General features: G+C 39.7%; 1 protein-coding gene and 1 long non-coding RNA gene across 4 annotated transcripts in view; one reads left to right on the top strand and one right to left on the bottom strand.

The window, feature by feature from the left end:
* The window catches only part of IQCM (IQ motif containing M), a 674,133-nt gene extending 664,828 nt beyond the window's left edge, over nucleotides 1-9,305 (bottom strand). The window contains exon 1 of the mRNA XM_045056876.1: nucleotides 9,191-9,305. The gene's annotated coding sequence lies outside the window, so the exon portion shown is untranslated. The remainder of the gene's footprint in view (nucleotides 1-9,190) is intronic.
* A 323-nt stretch (nucleotides 9,306-9,628) lies between these two features.
* The window catches only part of LOC109498940, a 171,199-nt gene continuing 164,346 nt past the window's right edge, over nucleotides 9,629-16,481 (top strand). For all 3 annotated transcript variants that reach the window (XR_006597354.1, XR_006597353.1, XR_002741758.2), the window contains exons 1-2: nucleotides 9,629-9,766; nucleotides 13,867-13,951. This is a non-coding gene — a long non-coding RNA (uncharacterized LOC109498940). The remainder of the gene's footprint in view (nucleotides 9,767-13,866; nucleotides 13,952-16,481) is intronic.

Below are 16,481 nucleotides of genomic sequence, written 5' to 3'. Positions count from 1 at the left end.
GGGCTATTTCCACATAACAAGGAATCGTTCTGCCCAAAGTACTAGTAGTAGAAGTAGATATTCTTCCCTGAACCTCTTTTCAAGGCCAATGCCCCAGGGGCTAGGAATATTGTTTGCTTATGGTTCACAGCTATGCCCCTCACTGAGCATTGCTCCAGATTACTGCACCTTCCAGGAGGAACCCATAGGTGGTATCTGGTAAAAGCTGCAAAGGCCTGACTCCTCTCCTTCTACTTGGGACAATTCCATAGGGCTTTCCTTTCTCCATGGCTCCCTGTAGGATTGGCTGAGACATCAGTTGCTATCCTACTGCAACTCAGCTTCTCCCTGTGCCCCATCCTGCCCTCCTAACTTCAGACCAGGAGCATTTCTTGTCAGCATCTACAAGTAAAGCTTGTGCATTCAAGTCTCCCCCTCTGAATCTGTTTGCACAGAACCTGACTTATGATAATCCCCACTGAGATACACTGCTTTAGTCCAACTCCTTCATTTCCAGATGAGTAAAAAAGGGTCTAAAAGGGTAAAAATCATGTTCAAAGCACAGAAGTGGTTAGTTCAGCACTTACTACATATACTACACATTACAAATGGTGAGAAGCATGAGAAATTGGAAGGAACAGAAAGAGAAGGAAAAAATATGTGAAAATCTTTATTGTGGGTGGGGCACCTGGCTGGCTCAGTCAGAAGAGCAAGCAAACCTGGATCTCCGAGTGGTGAGTTTGAGCCCCACGTTGGGTGTAAAGATTACTTAAAAAAATAAATTTAAAAATCTAAACAAAAATCATAAACAAGAATTTTAAAAAGCATTTAGATTTAACTATATGGAGAAATGCTTAATAATGATCGAGTCTGAGAATCAATATTATTAATTAACTGCAATAGTGGAAATCAAAAGAAGACTGTTCAAATATCTCAGTTTGGGGAAAACTATTTACTGGATTCCCTAACTACTATCAGTCTGCCTAAACTATTCATATTTAGTGTGCATCACTGTGATGGAACCAAAAAATAATAATTAGAAATTTTCCTCTTAAAAGCAAACGGCTGGAAAGATATGGAGAGTAGCCACTGAGGTGAGAGTGAATAAACATGAACAATAAATCAAATCCCCTTCATTTCCATTCCTCTTTCCTCAGAAAATGTAGCTAGTTGTAGACACCCACCGCCCACCAAAAAAGTCTGACATCCCCAGTGCTCTCTTCCAAGCCATCAGTCATTCTTGATCAACATGTCCCTACCGTAGCCAATCCCTCCACTCCTGCTTAAAAACTAGTAGGAATTACTAGTTTTTCAGTATGGCATTATAACATTTTCACTCTGCAATTTTTATACTTACATCTTTGTTCTGTTCCCAGTAAAGAAATTTCTCCTATTATGTTCAAGAATCATGTAGACAGAGTAACAATATTGCTCAAAGTTCCAACTGTAGCCTAACAATCACCCTCTAACCTCCACAAAAAAAGGAAAACAGGGGCGCCTGGGTGGCTCAGTCGGTTAAGCATCTGACTCTTGATCTCAGCTCAGGTCTTGATCTCAGGGTCATGAGTTCAAGCCCCGCATTGGGCTCCAAGCTGGGTGTGGAGCCTACTAAAAAAAAAAAAAAATTAATTAAAAAAGAAAAACAAAATATACAGGTTTGAAAGATCTTTTTTTTTTTTTTGAGAGAGAGAGAGAGCACGCAAGAGCAGGGGAGAGGGGTAGAAGGAAAGAGAGAGAATCTTAAGCAGGTTGCATGCTCACCATGGAGCCCAAGGACCCTGGGATCATGCCCTGAGCCAAAATCAAGAGTCAGACACTCCACCAACTGAACCACCCAGGCACCACCCCTAAAAAATCCTTTTTAATGTAACCCCATAATTGTGATACAAAACTGAGTTGAAAATTACTAAGATTTTTTTTAAATTTTTTTTTCAACGTTTTTTATTTATTTTTGGGACAGAGAGAGACAGAGCATGAACGGGGGAGGGGCAGAGAGAGAGGGAGACACAGAATCGGAAACAGGCTCCAGGCTCTGAGCCATCAGCCCAGAGCCTGACGCGGGGCTCGAACCCACGGACCGCGAGATCGTGACCTGGCTGAAGTCGGACGCTTAACCGACTGCGCCACCCAGGCGCCCCTAAGATTTTTTTTTTGAGTAAAAGAAAATAACGTCTTTATCACACATTGACTTTCTTAATTTTCTCAGAATCAAAATTAGTATTTAAAAAGGCAGGAAATAAAGCACAATGAATGAACTGAATTATTACAAAGCCAACATGACCAAAATAATTTTCCCCAAACCCTCATTTGAAAAGAATTTGAGGGGCGCCTGTGTGGCTCAGTCGACTGAGCATCCGACTTGGGCTCTGGTCATGATCTCAAAGTTCGTGAGTTCGAGCCCCACATCAGGCTCTGTGCTGACAGTTCAGAGCCTGGAGCCTGCTTCGGATTCTGTGTCTCCTTCTCTCTGCCTCCTTTCCCTCACTTGCACTTTGTCTCTCTCTCCCAAAAATAAATAAACGTTAAAAATTTTAAAACAGAAAAGAATTTGATATCTTAAAGCAAAAACTCACAGAAGTCCTTTGCATTTAACTAAGAATCTCAAAATACTGTGTCAAATATTTAACAACTAATTTTAAAACATTTTGAGTGGTACTTTTACCCTATATATGTCCCAAAATAATCCTGAAAATGATATTTTTTTCTAACATATAATAAAATACTTCTTCCTGCATTTCAAAGTCTGAGAGAGAGCATACATAACATACTTGGTTCCTGTTTATTAGTTCATGATATGAAAATAAATTTTTCCAGTAGCTTCAGGGAAAACTACTAACTAGAACTTACTATTAATAATGTTCTCATTTTCTTGGTCATCTACATGAAGTGCAGTAAGAAGTCAGACTTACTCTTTAAAACTGAAAAATGACAGAAGTTATTTCCAGACCCCACTGTTATATAAACTCTGGTTTTACATCAAAGAGCACCATGATTATTTTAGTCATCCTCTGATTCATTGGCCACACCCCCTAATATTGCATAGAACAATCATATGTTTAATTAAATCTGGAAAAAGTAATAAGCATTCTACATTTGGGGGTTAGCAATATGGGCCTCCTCCTGTGTTAAACATGTCCCAGTTTATATCTAAGTTGACAATTCAAAGGCTAAACCAGAAAAGTCAGGACAGCTTGACTTTGTTGGTTTCCCAATTGTACAGCTTGCAATCTCTCTATTTCATCGAGGTAGCAGGGCACCATAACAGGAACAGATTGTTCCATCAGCAGAACAAAAATTGAACTGACAGCAGATTTCTCCAAAACTGTGACTGTTTTCCAAATGTGCATGCTCTAGTTAGGGCTAAGGTTATTTATTCAAAGCTAATAGAAGTTATTGTGGCCATCAGTTTTGTAAGTTGAATTTAGAAACTGTTGCTTTTCTCTCTTACCTAAAAGATCTGGTCATATTCCTAGACCTTTTTCCTGGCTGTTAGGTTCTGAACCAAATATCCTCATATCTGTGTGAAATTGTGATCTGATGTTGATCACTCTGTTTAGTTTGGCATCATTCCACAAACACTCACACAGTTAGAAAATGACATTTCTTTGATATTCTTATAATTATGATTTAGTTCTTCTCTAGGTCACTTTTAAGACCAGTTCTATGATGAAAGCAATAAAAAAAAAAACTGGAAAACTTTGGATCATTGGAAATGATTTCTAATAGATACTCTCTGTTAAATCTCTACTAAATCATCCCTGGCTTTCCGCTGTCCTTGCGATAAAACCCAAACTACTTAATTCAGCTTACAAGCTCCCTACCATCTGCCTTTTGTTACTTTTTCAAGGTCTCATTTCTCTCTTGAACTCTAGCTTTAGCTTCAGTAAACTTCTTCCCATTCTGGAAGGTACCATGCTCCTTCCTGCCTTGGAATCTGTACACATGCTTCTCTCCACCTAAACATTCTTGCTGGAAATACCCCCACCCCTTTTACCTGCCTACCTCCCTTCTCATCCTCTCTCTCTCTCTCCCTCTCTCTCTCTCTCTGTCTCTCTCTGATAGATATAGATAGATATAGATGATATATAGAGAGATACAGACATAGACATAGATATAGATACAAATATAGATACATAGATGTATGTATTTATAGAATTTATCAATGTCTGAAAGAATCAGTGATGCCATTAAGATACTTACCTGTCTCAAAACATCTCTCTTACTACACATTCTTATAAAGATGCAAATAAAATTTTTAGAGAACAAAGAATTATTTACATGTAATAAATTTAGTACAGTTAATAATGTGATTTGCGGGGCGCCTGGGTGGCGCAGTCGGTTAAGCGTCCGACTTCAGCCAGGTCACGATCTCGCAGTCCGTGAGTTCGAGCCCCGCGTCAGGCTCTGGGCTGATGGCTCAGAGCCTGGAGCCTGTTTCCAATTCTGTGTCTCCCTCTCTCTCTGCCCCTCCCCCATTCATGCTCTGTCTCTCTCTGTCCCAAAAACAAATAAACGTTTAAAAAAAATAAAAAAATAAAAAAAAATAATGTGATTTGCTTTGTGAATATGCCAGGCAGAGAAGAGAGCTCCAAGGTAAGAAATGGGGGCCAGGATAGGGAGCCCCCTAAAGGCCTAATCATCTATATTAGCACTACCAAAAGGGACCACAGACTGGCACTTGTCTGTGAACTGTGTTATAGTATAGTGAGGAGATAGCAGCTTGCACTAGAGTGTAAATCCACACATTGCTTCTGAGAAAGTCTTGCCAAAAAAAAAAATCAGTTAAATTTAACAGCTAAATTTAACACTAAATTTAAAGTTCAGTGACTTTGCATACCACTGATCTATAGCAAAATCTCAAGGCCCCAGATAAAGAAATAAATATAACAGAAAGTACCATAAAAGCAAGAAGAAACTTACTCAATAAAAGTTTTACATCTGTCAATTTTATTTAATGTCAGGCTTTAAGTTATATCCATAATGACATTCTTTGTTTTCTCTTACCTCGGACACACTAGACTTGGCTATAATATTAACTAGGTAAATAAGGAAATGTTTCTTAATTCAGAAAACATCAGTACAACATTAACATTTTACAATGAAGAGATTGCACTAGATCAGTGGTTCTCAACTGAGGGTAATTTTGCACCACTACCACTCCCCTGCCCCCAGGTAGCACTGGCAATATTGAGAAATTGTTGATTGTCACAGCTGAAACTGGTGAATGAATTATCTGCATTTAGTGGATAGAGACTGGGGGTACTGGTAAACTCCCCATTGTGCACAAGACTTATATCTCCCCAAACCGAAAAACATCCAGTCCAAAATGCTCCTATTGTTGAAGCTAAGGAACTTTGCACAGTAGATGGTCTCTAAAGTCCCCTTCATCTCTCACATTCTCTGATTATTTTGATGTTCACAAGAGTTGTATTCATATTAATGACCTAATAACAGTGGGCAAGGTGACTTCTTTATCTAATGTCAATTTCTGCCATGAAATATATTTAGGCTATAAAGAGAACAGGATAATACAATTTCAGTATATATTTAAAAACTGAAACAGTTATAATGCTCAGCAAACTTCCATAATGTTATTGATTTATTCTAATTGAATTTTTTTAAGTGGGGGGGGAGGGACTGCCAGAAACTTCTGCCTAAAATGACTTAATTTTCTCTATCAGCTATTTGTTTAATCCAGTTGTATAAGGAGTTGAAAAACATTCAGGAAACTTAGATTCAGTCAGCACCTCTGTCCTGATCTATTACAAAGCCTTAAGCAGGGTTCTATATTCTGGGCTTTAGTTTTTGTTTTTACTGGAAAACAGACATACTACTTAAAGGCTAAAACCAAGAATGTTTGGCACAAAAATAACATGGTTTGTTGTATTCCTTGAGGCCTTTGTTTAAACTTTTCTGCAGTTAAAAGAAATAACTACCATGAAGTAAGTTTTCCTCTGACATCTTATGAGTACCCTGCAAATTCACTAACTCTAAATAGAACGACTATTTCTTTTAGGTACACTTCAGAGTGTATGGTAATTTTTTTATTAAGTTAAAACACTATGTTCAAAAGAACATATATCTTATTGCATATAAAAATTATTTCCTGATGATTTCTAGTGCCTGCTTGCTTAATGATATCATTGTGTCTGTAAGATTCACCAGACGTCAGATTTGGAGCCACGATACTTTGGTGAAAGACCAAAGATTTTCACAAAGGATGTCAGTTATGCCCCTGGAATTACACCCTTCTATTTGATCTGTTCCAGCTTTCTCAGCTGGCACGTGCATACTTGAAAAGAAAAAACCTCAAGTTCCCAGGATGGTCTTTTGTCTTTGGTCCTTTTTTGCAAAGAGAAGTAATCTTGTCCCTGCATCTTCCACTATAGTTTTGTTGAGTGTTTCCAAAAGCACTTATCCCCAAATACTTGGATACTGCTCTTAAGTGTTCTTCAAAGTCATTAGATCTTTTATACTCCATCCATAAACAGATAGGGTTTTGTAAGCCTTATATAAATATTAATGACTACATGCTAAGCATCAAATGCAAAATGGGCAATCAGGATTTTTATTTAAATTTAAAGGTGCAGGATAGAAATGTCAAGCCCATAAGCAAAAAAAAAACTTCAGACTAGATCTCAAAAGGCAATATGGATAACTGGAATGGTAACAGAGAAGTTTCCAAATGTATCAGAATGAGTAATGAAATCAAAATAAAATAATACTGGCATACTTACAAAACAATAACCTTGTTTGACCTATTAGTAGATTTAAGAGCAAAATCTCTGAAGTCCCAGTCTGCCTACGAAAAACTGAGTAACTTAATCTCTGTACGTTTTGATTTCCTTATCTTTAAAACAGGATTTTAAAAGTCCTTATTTCATAGAGTTAGTGTGAGTATTGAATGAGTCCACATGTTAATGTGTTTGCTCAGTGCCTGACACACAGCATGCACTTGATATACATTAACTATTATTCATAAAAATGTTATAAAGATCTAGATTGGAGGTAGGCAAACCACAGCCTGGCCCACAAGCCGAGTCCAGCTGGCCACCTGATTTTATAAACAGTTTTTTTGGAACACAACCATGTCCCATTCATTTATGTACTGTCTAGGGCTACTTTTACCCAACAACAGCAACATTGAGTCCTCATGATGGTGACCGTATGGCCTGCAAAGCCTAAACTATTTAGTCTTTAGATCTTACTGTGTCTAAGGGTCTGTTGCCCTGAAAGAAATGACAATAAACATGCTGGTAATCAATAAGAAGCAGCACACAAGTCCCTTCTGCGAACACAGGCCCAAAGCTTCTCAGAAGTTCTAACCCTAAAGGGTTTTGATTTGAAAGGGGAAGCAGAAATGGGACTGGTGAGGGAGAGAGAACAAAGACAACCTAGAGGGATAAGGGCAAAAAGGTTTTCTTCCAATATCAGATTTTTGCCATTAAAAGCCACTGTCATGGCTGTTTCTTTTAGGGCGTTAAAATCAGACCATTTTGAAAGTATCATTTAGAATCTACATAGAGTTGTGGTTAAAAACACAAACACTTAGGGCGCCTGGGTGGCTCAGTTGGTTGAGCATCCGACTCCAGCTCAGGTCATGATCTCGCCGTCAGTGAGATCTAGCCCAGCACTGGGCTCTGTGCTGACAGCTTAGAGCCTGGAGCCCGCTTCAGATTCTGCGTCTCCCTCTCTCTCTCTGCCCCCCCCCCACTCGTGTTTTCTCTCTCTCTCTCTCTCTCTCTCTCTCTCTCTCTCTCTCTCTCTCTCTCTCTCTCTCTGTCAAAAATAAATAAACATTATGGGGCCCCTGGGTGGCTCAGTTGGTTAAGCAACTGACTTCAGCTCAGGTCATTACCTCCCTGTCTGTGAGACCCACGTCGCGCTCTGTGCCGACAGCTCAGAGCCTGGAGCCCGCTTTGGATTCTGTGTCTCCCTCTCTCTCTGCTCCTCCCCTGCTTGTGTTCTATCTCTCTCTGTCTCTCAAAAATAAATAAATGTTTTAAAAGTTTAAATAAATAAATAAATAAATAAATAAATAAACAAACAAACATTAAAACACACACACACACAAACATTGGAGCTAGGTTTCTTGGGTTCCAATCCTGATTCTACCATTAACTAACTGTGTGACCTTGGCAAATTAAATAATCTGTGGTAAGGATTAGATAAATCACTAAAAGTACTAACATCAGTAATCCATTCCTAAAGATTGAATGGTGAATGGTGTATGCACAAATGCTCACCAGACTGCATTATTTTTAAAAGAGAAAATCCATATGTGTGCCCCACCTCACACACCCCACCCACGACACACACCAACTTAATTACTATATCTTGACTCCACAATGACCAGTTACATACAACAGTAACGCTTCCTATGAGTGTGCCAGTCCTAGCTAGAGCTTTTGGCACAATGCTGTCACCTTCCTAAAAAGAAACTAAAGCCGTAAAAATGCCTATTCATAATTATTAAAGTATCATTTTAGCATTTAGATGTTCAAAACATCTTTCTGATTACACCATTAACAATTTGTTAAAAAACAGTTGCTTTGTATGAAGTCACATCTTCTTTTCCATGTAATTGCTTTTCTCGGTTGCTCTGCTATTTCGCTATTTTCTTCAACACTTTCTCATTGCACAGTTTTAGGCAAAACAAGGCCTCAATACAAAAGGCATTGTGGAAAATTTGTTTGGGACCAGGAACCCAGTGACAGGATCGCACTGTGCAGGAGGCAGTGGGGCCCCTCCTAGAACTTGCAGCATCCTAGATGCCCAACACTGGCTGTGCAAGACGCCTGCTCGCAATTCTCATTTTCTATCACTTTGGATTAACTCCAGACTTTCTCTGCACATTTTTTGTTTAAAATGTACTGCGTTTCATAAATATATTTTTGCCATATAAACAATGCCTGAAAGGTTTGTCCACTCTACAAAGCTTAAGTATTAAAAACCACAATACACGTCCCCCAAACACACCCCAACCCTCGCCCAAACCTTCCTGCAACCCCTGACTGGCACTCGCAGCTCACCAGAGTCTCCTGACGCTCAGCCCCTCGACAGCGCCTGGAGCCTCCAGGAAGTTCTGCGCCTTCACCTTCCGGTCTGGCCAAGCCCCGCCCCGCCCCCCAGCACGGCTCTCCTCCCTTCGCGCCCTCCCTCCCTGCACCTCGGACCTCCACTGGCTGCGGCGGCCATGCGGGGCCCTTACCTGCGTGCTGTGGGGGCGCTTCTTCCCCAAGCCCGAATCTGTGGCTGAGGCTTCCAATTCTTGACAGAGTTGCTAAGAAACGGGATAGAGCCCTCGGGGTATAAATGAGTGCTTCCCCAGGCAAAGAGGCGTCCCAAGCATTTGAAGAGGGACACAGCTGCACCTAAAAACTATGGCCGTTGCCAAACCCCGGATGTAGCCGCAGTTTACCAAGATTCAGAGGTCGTCACGAACTTCAAAAGTAGGCTGTTAGCTGAGAAGTTTTTATAGGCCTGTGGCCTCTTAGTCTGTGGTCCAGGACTACTAAAAAATGGATGCAAGGCATCTAGGTAACCGCTGGAAATAAGAACCACGGAGTTGCCACTTCGGAGCCCCACCTCTGGGTTCCCTCTCGGCTCCACGCACGAGGAGGGCAGCTTTCCCTCACTGACTCCCTAAGGCTCGGTCGGAATTGCTGCCTCGTAGGGGCTGTGTAGGAAGACCTGGCCAGAGAAGCTGCTGCAGGAACATTCTCCTACCTTCCGCCTCTGTTCTGCTTTGTTCTCTGCCTGTGATCAGAAAGAAAGCCGACTCAGAGTAAGTTAGTAAATGCTTGATTCCTTGTCTTAACTGAGGGCCACAGCCCGGGAGACCGTCTTTCAGATTCTTCTCAAGAACCGCTGGGAAGCTTGTTCACTACAAGGGATTTTACACGCAAAAAGGGTACAAGGCTCTGAGTGCTTGCAAACAGTTCTCCAAATATTTGGTTGTCACTAGGTATGATGTGTTACTGTTGTAAAAATTAAGGTTTTCTGATTTCCACATAGATACGAGAAAGACCCTTAGTGTAACTAAACCAAAGGAGAATTCCTCCACCTGATGCGCCCTTCGCAATAAAAAATAAATAAAATAAAATAAAATAATGAAAACACCAATAAAAACTGACAGCTTTTGCGGTGAAGGAGGATAAGACCATTTATTGGCGTGGCACCACCCAGGGGAACTGGGAGCTAATGCTCAAAAGTTCCTAACTCCGAGATGGCTTTCCAGTGAAGGGTTTTAAGGGCAAAATTTGGGCAGGGGTCTTATGAGAAGGTGGACACTTAATTGGAGGTCCATGAGGTCTTATTAATGCATGTTACTTAGTTGTTATTGGTGCCACTCTGTCTGGTCCCACCGAGTTTTGTTCCATCTCAAGACGACTTGGAATCTGAAAAATATCGTCTGTCTTCATGCTAGAGACTTTATTAGGTGCATTTGGTGCCTGTGTGTTCAGGATAGTGCTGATTAGCTGACTGTGCTCAAACTAACTACTTATACTTGTGTAAGCTAGTGGGGTTGCATTTCTTTATGTTCCTTTGAATGATGAGCAAGCATTCCTAGCTCCTGGGCCTGGGTCTGCGTGTTTCCTGGCCAGTTAAGCAGTGCTGGGGATGATGTGACCTCTAGTGTTCATTCTTTCATCTGAACTAACAAGATGGATGCTGCTTTCATTAGGTCATCTTAATACATTATATTTCTATCATCAGATTGTTTTAAAATATTGCTTACATGTCTCTGCTTAACGGGTTTTGGTTCTTCCCATTTTTTTTATTTCTTATTTGATACAGTCACAGGAAGTCAGCATCAGTTACCTGCTGCAGTTTTAGTGGACATGCCTCAATGACCTCTCAGTGATTGGAGAGTTAGGAGAACAGGAAAAGCCAGACACCTTTTCTCATTGCTCTGGGTATTCCAAGTTCCAGGTTTTCAGGGCATATTCTCACACACACACACCCCGCCTGCTACGTACAAACACCAATACATCCACTATATCCTGACTCTCCAATAACCAGTTTCATATAAACACTAACCCTTCCTGTGTGTGTTAATTCCCAGCTGGGACTTAACACAATGCTTTCTACTAAAAGTAGGTGGTTGTTTATTTTTAAGTTGGGAATACAGAATTAGGTTTGTGTATTAAAATGATATATATACATATTTATTGGAAATGATGGAATGATCATGGTGAAAACTTACAGTCTGGGAGCCACCATGATCTATGCCATCTCTTATTGGTCTAGGGTTAAAACAGGAGAGAAAAACCTGTCAGAAAATAATGGAGCCAGACAAGCAGTGTTGGTAGTTGGGGGTGGGAGTGGGGGTGGGGTGGGGAGTATGCTATGCAGATTTGGTGGTGTTCAGAACCTTCAGCAGAGGAAAACATCAGTTTCCAGGTAGTTGGAAAACCTCGGACCATTAGTTTAGGGCCAATCCCTCTCTAGTCTCTCCTCTTGGGAGACCCTGAGCCTCATATCCATCAGGAACAGGTATCACTTTTTTCATGGCTCCCTGCCACTCTTCCCAACCATTACCATTGCCCTCCTATTCCCACATAAATAAACTCAATCCCAGAACCTGATTGAGTATTCACCTGCAGGGCTTAGGGCTTGGATGTGCTTAGTCTCCCCAAATGCCAGATGCTTACATGGAGAGGGGAAAAAATAGGAAAGACCTAGAATTTACCCCATATTCTGATTTGCACAAAGGTTACCTTTTGCCATTTTTGAGAACATTCTCAAATAGTAAGTGAAAAATGATATGAAACAAAAATTTCTTTTCATTCACAAAGAGCATTTTTCATGAAATATTTGTAGTACTGAAAATTTCAATTTAGGAAAATGACTTTTGCTCTTGCTATGAAAATAAATGCTTACTCCAAAGATTCCCATATTTTCACAACACCCTTAGTATCACAGTAATCTTTTTACAGCACTTCTAGGCCAAAAAGAAATACTTAACAGTTTTGTTTATTAAGGAGTTAGGTCTAAACAACGTAACAGGTACTTATATACTAAGAACTTAGCAGCCTCTGAAAAAATAATAAACATTGATTGGAAGAAAATACTATTTCGTTCATAAATTACAGTAATTGCTAACAGGATGTGTGAGCCTTTTGGGCACACAAGATTCTCAAGTCTCAGAATCAGATTGTACACCCCACATTCCTTCCCTGTTCCATATTGATTTTTACATAGCAATTTTTTTTCCTCAAGGGAACCACCAAAAACCCAGTGTTATAAAGATACAGCATCACTGAAAGTAATGTAGCGCTAATATTGAGACTGTGAACTACTTGAAGCTAATCCTCTGCAATTTCTTTAATTTTTTTAATGTTTATTTATTTTTGAGAGAGAGACAGAGTGTGAGTGGGGGAGGGGCAGAGAGAGAGGGAGACACAGAACGCAAAGCAGGCTCCAGGCCCTGAGCTATCAGCGCAGAGCCCGACACAGGGCTTGAACTCATGGACTGTGAGATCATGACCTGAGCTGATGTTGGATGCTTAACTAACTGAGCCACCAAGGTACCCCTGCAATTTATGATAAATGACAAGTATCACTGTGTTTCCTTGGATATTTTACATACCCTGCAGTGACCTTGTGAGTTCCTAGCACTTCATAGTATGTTGGCACACAGTTTGAGAACCATGGGTTTAAACTCTGTAATGAAGCATAGTATCATGACACTGTGAAAAAATGTATGGGACAGGAGAGTGTGTGTGCATGAGGGTGTTTGCAGTTACATTTATGTTTATGTCTTTGGGTGCCATGTGATTATAGGAGCAATTCTTACAACCTTGTAGTAAGTCAACACTCTCACAGTAAAGTGTCCATCATGCCATGTTTTTTAGATCTAAGATTTTTTATTCCTCTAAGCAGGAACACTCTAGGTCCCAGGTTTCATTTTCTAACTCTCTTGGTTTACTTAAGGAGAAGAATATCAAGGAAAGATTTTATTAATTACTAGATACACAATTACTCCTGCATATGCCTAGAATGTGGGATTGTTTTGTCATTTGTGCCAATCAATCTGAATTATCAAGTTAAAACAATGATATGATGTCAAAAGCTGATTTTAAAATTCTATTACAGCTTATTTTGAAGAGAACCATGCATGTAGAATAAATATGTGAACATATTTGCTAATTCTGAATTGTATACCTCCCTGATGCACATGTAGTTATGTGAGTTTGAATGTCTTGTGCATAAAAAGGAAAGATCAAATTTATCTTAAACTGTAACTCAAAGGATAACATGTAATAGTTCTTCATGCTGTGATCATTCACATAGTCAAATACATATATTAATCCTTTTCAGAGACTCCAAGTATATTTAAAACACACAAATGACTGGATCATTTGTAGCAAATACAAAGCTAAGTCTTAAGTAATTCAAAGGGGGTCTAAGTTTCTTAACTCTGAATTGATCCAAACAATCACAATTGCATTTTAATAAATAAGTTTTTACACAACTGTGCTAAAAGACTTGTATTTCTTCTCATTCTTCCAAATGATCTTTTGAAGCATTTGCTGGTTGATATAGCAAACAGATTTTATATTTGTAATTTCACTTCAGTTCAGGCTTGAACATGATTGTTTTTCTGTTTACTCTCCAGTATTACTCTAGGTCACTGGCACTAACTCTTTGAACAAATAAGTAATCCAATGATATAAGTACCATTTTCTATGTGTACAAAAACGTGATAGAATTTACTTTGTCCTACTGTATGCAGTTATGAAATCTGACATCAGTAGAATCTATATTTGTAAGCATTTTATAGAAGGTAGGTGAAGTAATGTTTACTAATATGATCCTCCTTGCTGTAACCACATATAAACCCTTAGAGATTTTGTTCTGAGCTCTTGTTTTTGTCTCCAGAACCACTGAATGTTGAGCTTCTCTGTCTCATACTAGTCAGGAACTGGAGACCTCTCAGAGACCTTCTACAAAAGAGTGGAAACAGGTATTCAGTTCAACCCTATTTTATTTCTAACATATAAAATAAGAAGTGCAAAAATGAATTTGGAAGTTTCCCTAAGAACATTCCCTTTCTTAAATAAAATGAAAGAAAAAGTACAGAGCAACAACAACAACAACAAAAGACAAGGTGTTCTGCCTATAAATGCTTAAGAAAGAGACTTTCTATAAAGTTCTTAGAACAGTGTCTGGCACTATGTATTAGTTATTATTTTTTATTGTTATTCTGGCTGAGTGCTGCCTCCTCTTATTGCATGAAAGGCTGAGATGGCAAGAATTAAGAGAAATGGAAAATATCTGAAATTGTTTCAAAATAGTATTCCTGCTATACAGATAACAGTGGGAGGAAGATAAGAGTAAGCCAGGAAATAAAGTTGTTCTATATATTCTCTCCTTCTGACAACATACTTATATTCCTTTATAAAGTTCACTCTTCTAATAATTATTTGGCAGAGACTGATACACCTGTGTACGTCTTCAGAGTTGGGACCCAAGAAAGAGTCGCACCATAAATCCAACTTTTTTGTATTGCTTCCATCCCTAGCACCTCAGTCATGACATGCGTTGCAAAACAGATCTATGTCGCACCCTGTTCCTTCCCACAATCTCTCCACTGTCACCCCCATCTAGAATATTTCATGCATTTACCCAAGGTCCACTTCAGAGTCAGAATTTCCCTCTGTATTTCATGGTGACTTCTTTGTCTACAGGTGAGAAGTCCTTCACATACCTTCAGGAGCAAAGGACACTGGTTAAGACTTGCAAAAATACACAGGCCAGCTTTCCAGTATGAGATGTTAGTGGTTCCATCCTCATCCTCTGAATCATTACCTCACTGTCCTCTGTCTTTCCCATGGGGTCAGGAATACTGCCCAGGAAATCTCACCTGGGTACGGGCCTCCTTATCCCGCTCTGATTCCTATCAACAAGATCAGGAGTAAAAAGTCAACAGTTTGCTGTGATTGTTTTAGTAAGTCACCTAGATTTGTTTTGTCTTGTTTTGGTCAGTGTCTTTATTGGTGGGTGTAATAGAAAAGTAACATTCCACTGCTTTACTGGGCAGGAGTAAAATCACAGTGCATTTTGCCCCCTTCTTATAGCTATTAGCAAAACACTTGTGTATCTAAGCAGTGATTTGTCTGTCCATATCACTGTGAGAAACAGTTAGTGTCTAACCCAGTGGTTCCCTACCTTTTGGTCTTAAGAGTCTTTATTCTCTTTAAAGTGATTGCCTACACCAAAGACTTTTATTTATGTCGGTTATACCTGTTGATATTTACTGCATGATCAATTAAAACTGAAAATTTTTTTAAAGACAATAAAACACAAATATACATTTCATTAATCACCACAGCAATGACATTATCACTACACTTATGAAGAAAGGCACATACCTGAAACCTTGACACATCCCCTTTTATGCACAAAAAGAGGTGGTCTTTTTAGAACTCTTCAGGACTAAATATAAACAGAAAATCACTTTCCATGTATCCCTACTCTCCTCATACATGTTGAGGAATTATGGATAAATTATGATGTTTGGAAAACTCTAGTAAGGCTGCAAACTTAAGGCTCTTCCCTCATGAGTAGTTTCTTCCCAGGAGCTTGAAGGCCACCTGCAAAAATCTCTCCAAATTCAACTCTTATCTCAATTCATAAATATTTATCAAGCCAGACATGATCTCTAAAAATCCCCATCCATATTCCATGAGCCGGTTCTTCAACAAAGACACTGACATTGTCCCAATTTTAGGCCTTCTCCCAGTATTTTCAGGGCCTGGGGTAAAAGGATATTTAGAGATACTATTTCCATGGCCCACTACTCTTCTCTTCTCGCACACAGCTTTTTCTTGCAGTGTATGGAGCCTCCAACACATCCATATGCATACTCCAGCCACAAAGCCAACCTTCATCCATACCTCTCTAGACAATCATCTTTCATGGTCACCCTAAGGCCTAGACCCCATGGTCTTCCCTTAGGACACCCACAACAAAGAAGACCATGCTAGCTCTGGAACCAGGCTTGGGGTCATTTGGGCAAGGAATTCCAGGGTAACCCAAGTGTAATGTAGAGTGGAGGGCACAGGCTCTGGTTAGGCACGTGTCCTGGTGCTGCAGCTCCTCCCCCTGTGGGGAGGGCCCAAAGAGAAGGACCAGAATGAGGTCCCCCAAACCTTGAGGCCCTGAGCAGGGGCCTAGTTGCCCAGCTTCAATAATAATCCTGCTAAAGAGCAATGGTTCTACTTCTCTTAGTGTGAGTATTGGTTGTAGATATATACTGCATAAGGATTTTTAAAATCCTAGAGGAGATCCCAAAATTAATGAAAGCATTCTTAAATTTTTGTTCACTTTTAAAGACCATTATTTTAGTAATCTTATTTCTCAATAAACTAGTGGAAACTAGTTTTTCCAAAATTTCCTTCAGTTCTTCTGGAGTTGATCAAAAGATTGCCTCATATATACCCACAACCCATTTGTCACTGGAATCGCCACACTTCAACTGGACCATGTCCACT

This window comes from Felis catus, chromosome B1 (assembly GCF_018350175.1).
Source record: "Felis catus isolate Fca126 chromosome B1, F.catus_Fca126_mat1.0, whole genome shotgun sequence".
Lineage (NCBI taxonomy): Eukaryota > Metazoa > Chordata > Mammalia > Carnivora > Felidae > Felis > Felis catus.
The sequence above is the reverse complement of the archived record's forward strand: the minus strand, read 5'-3'. Positions and strand labels throughout refer to the sequence as shown.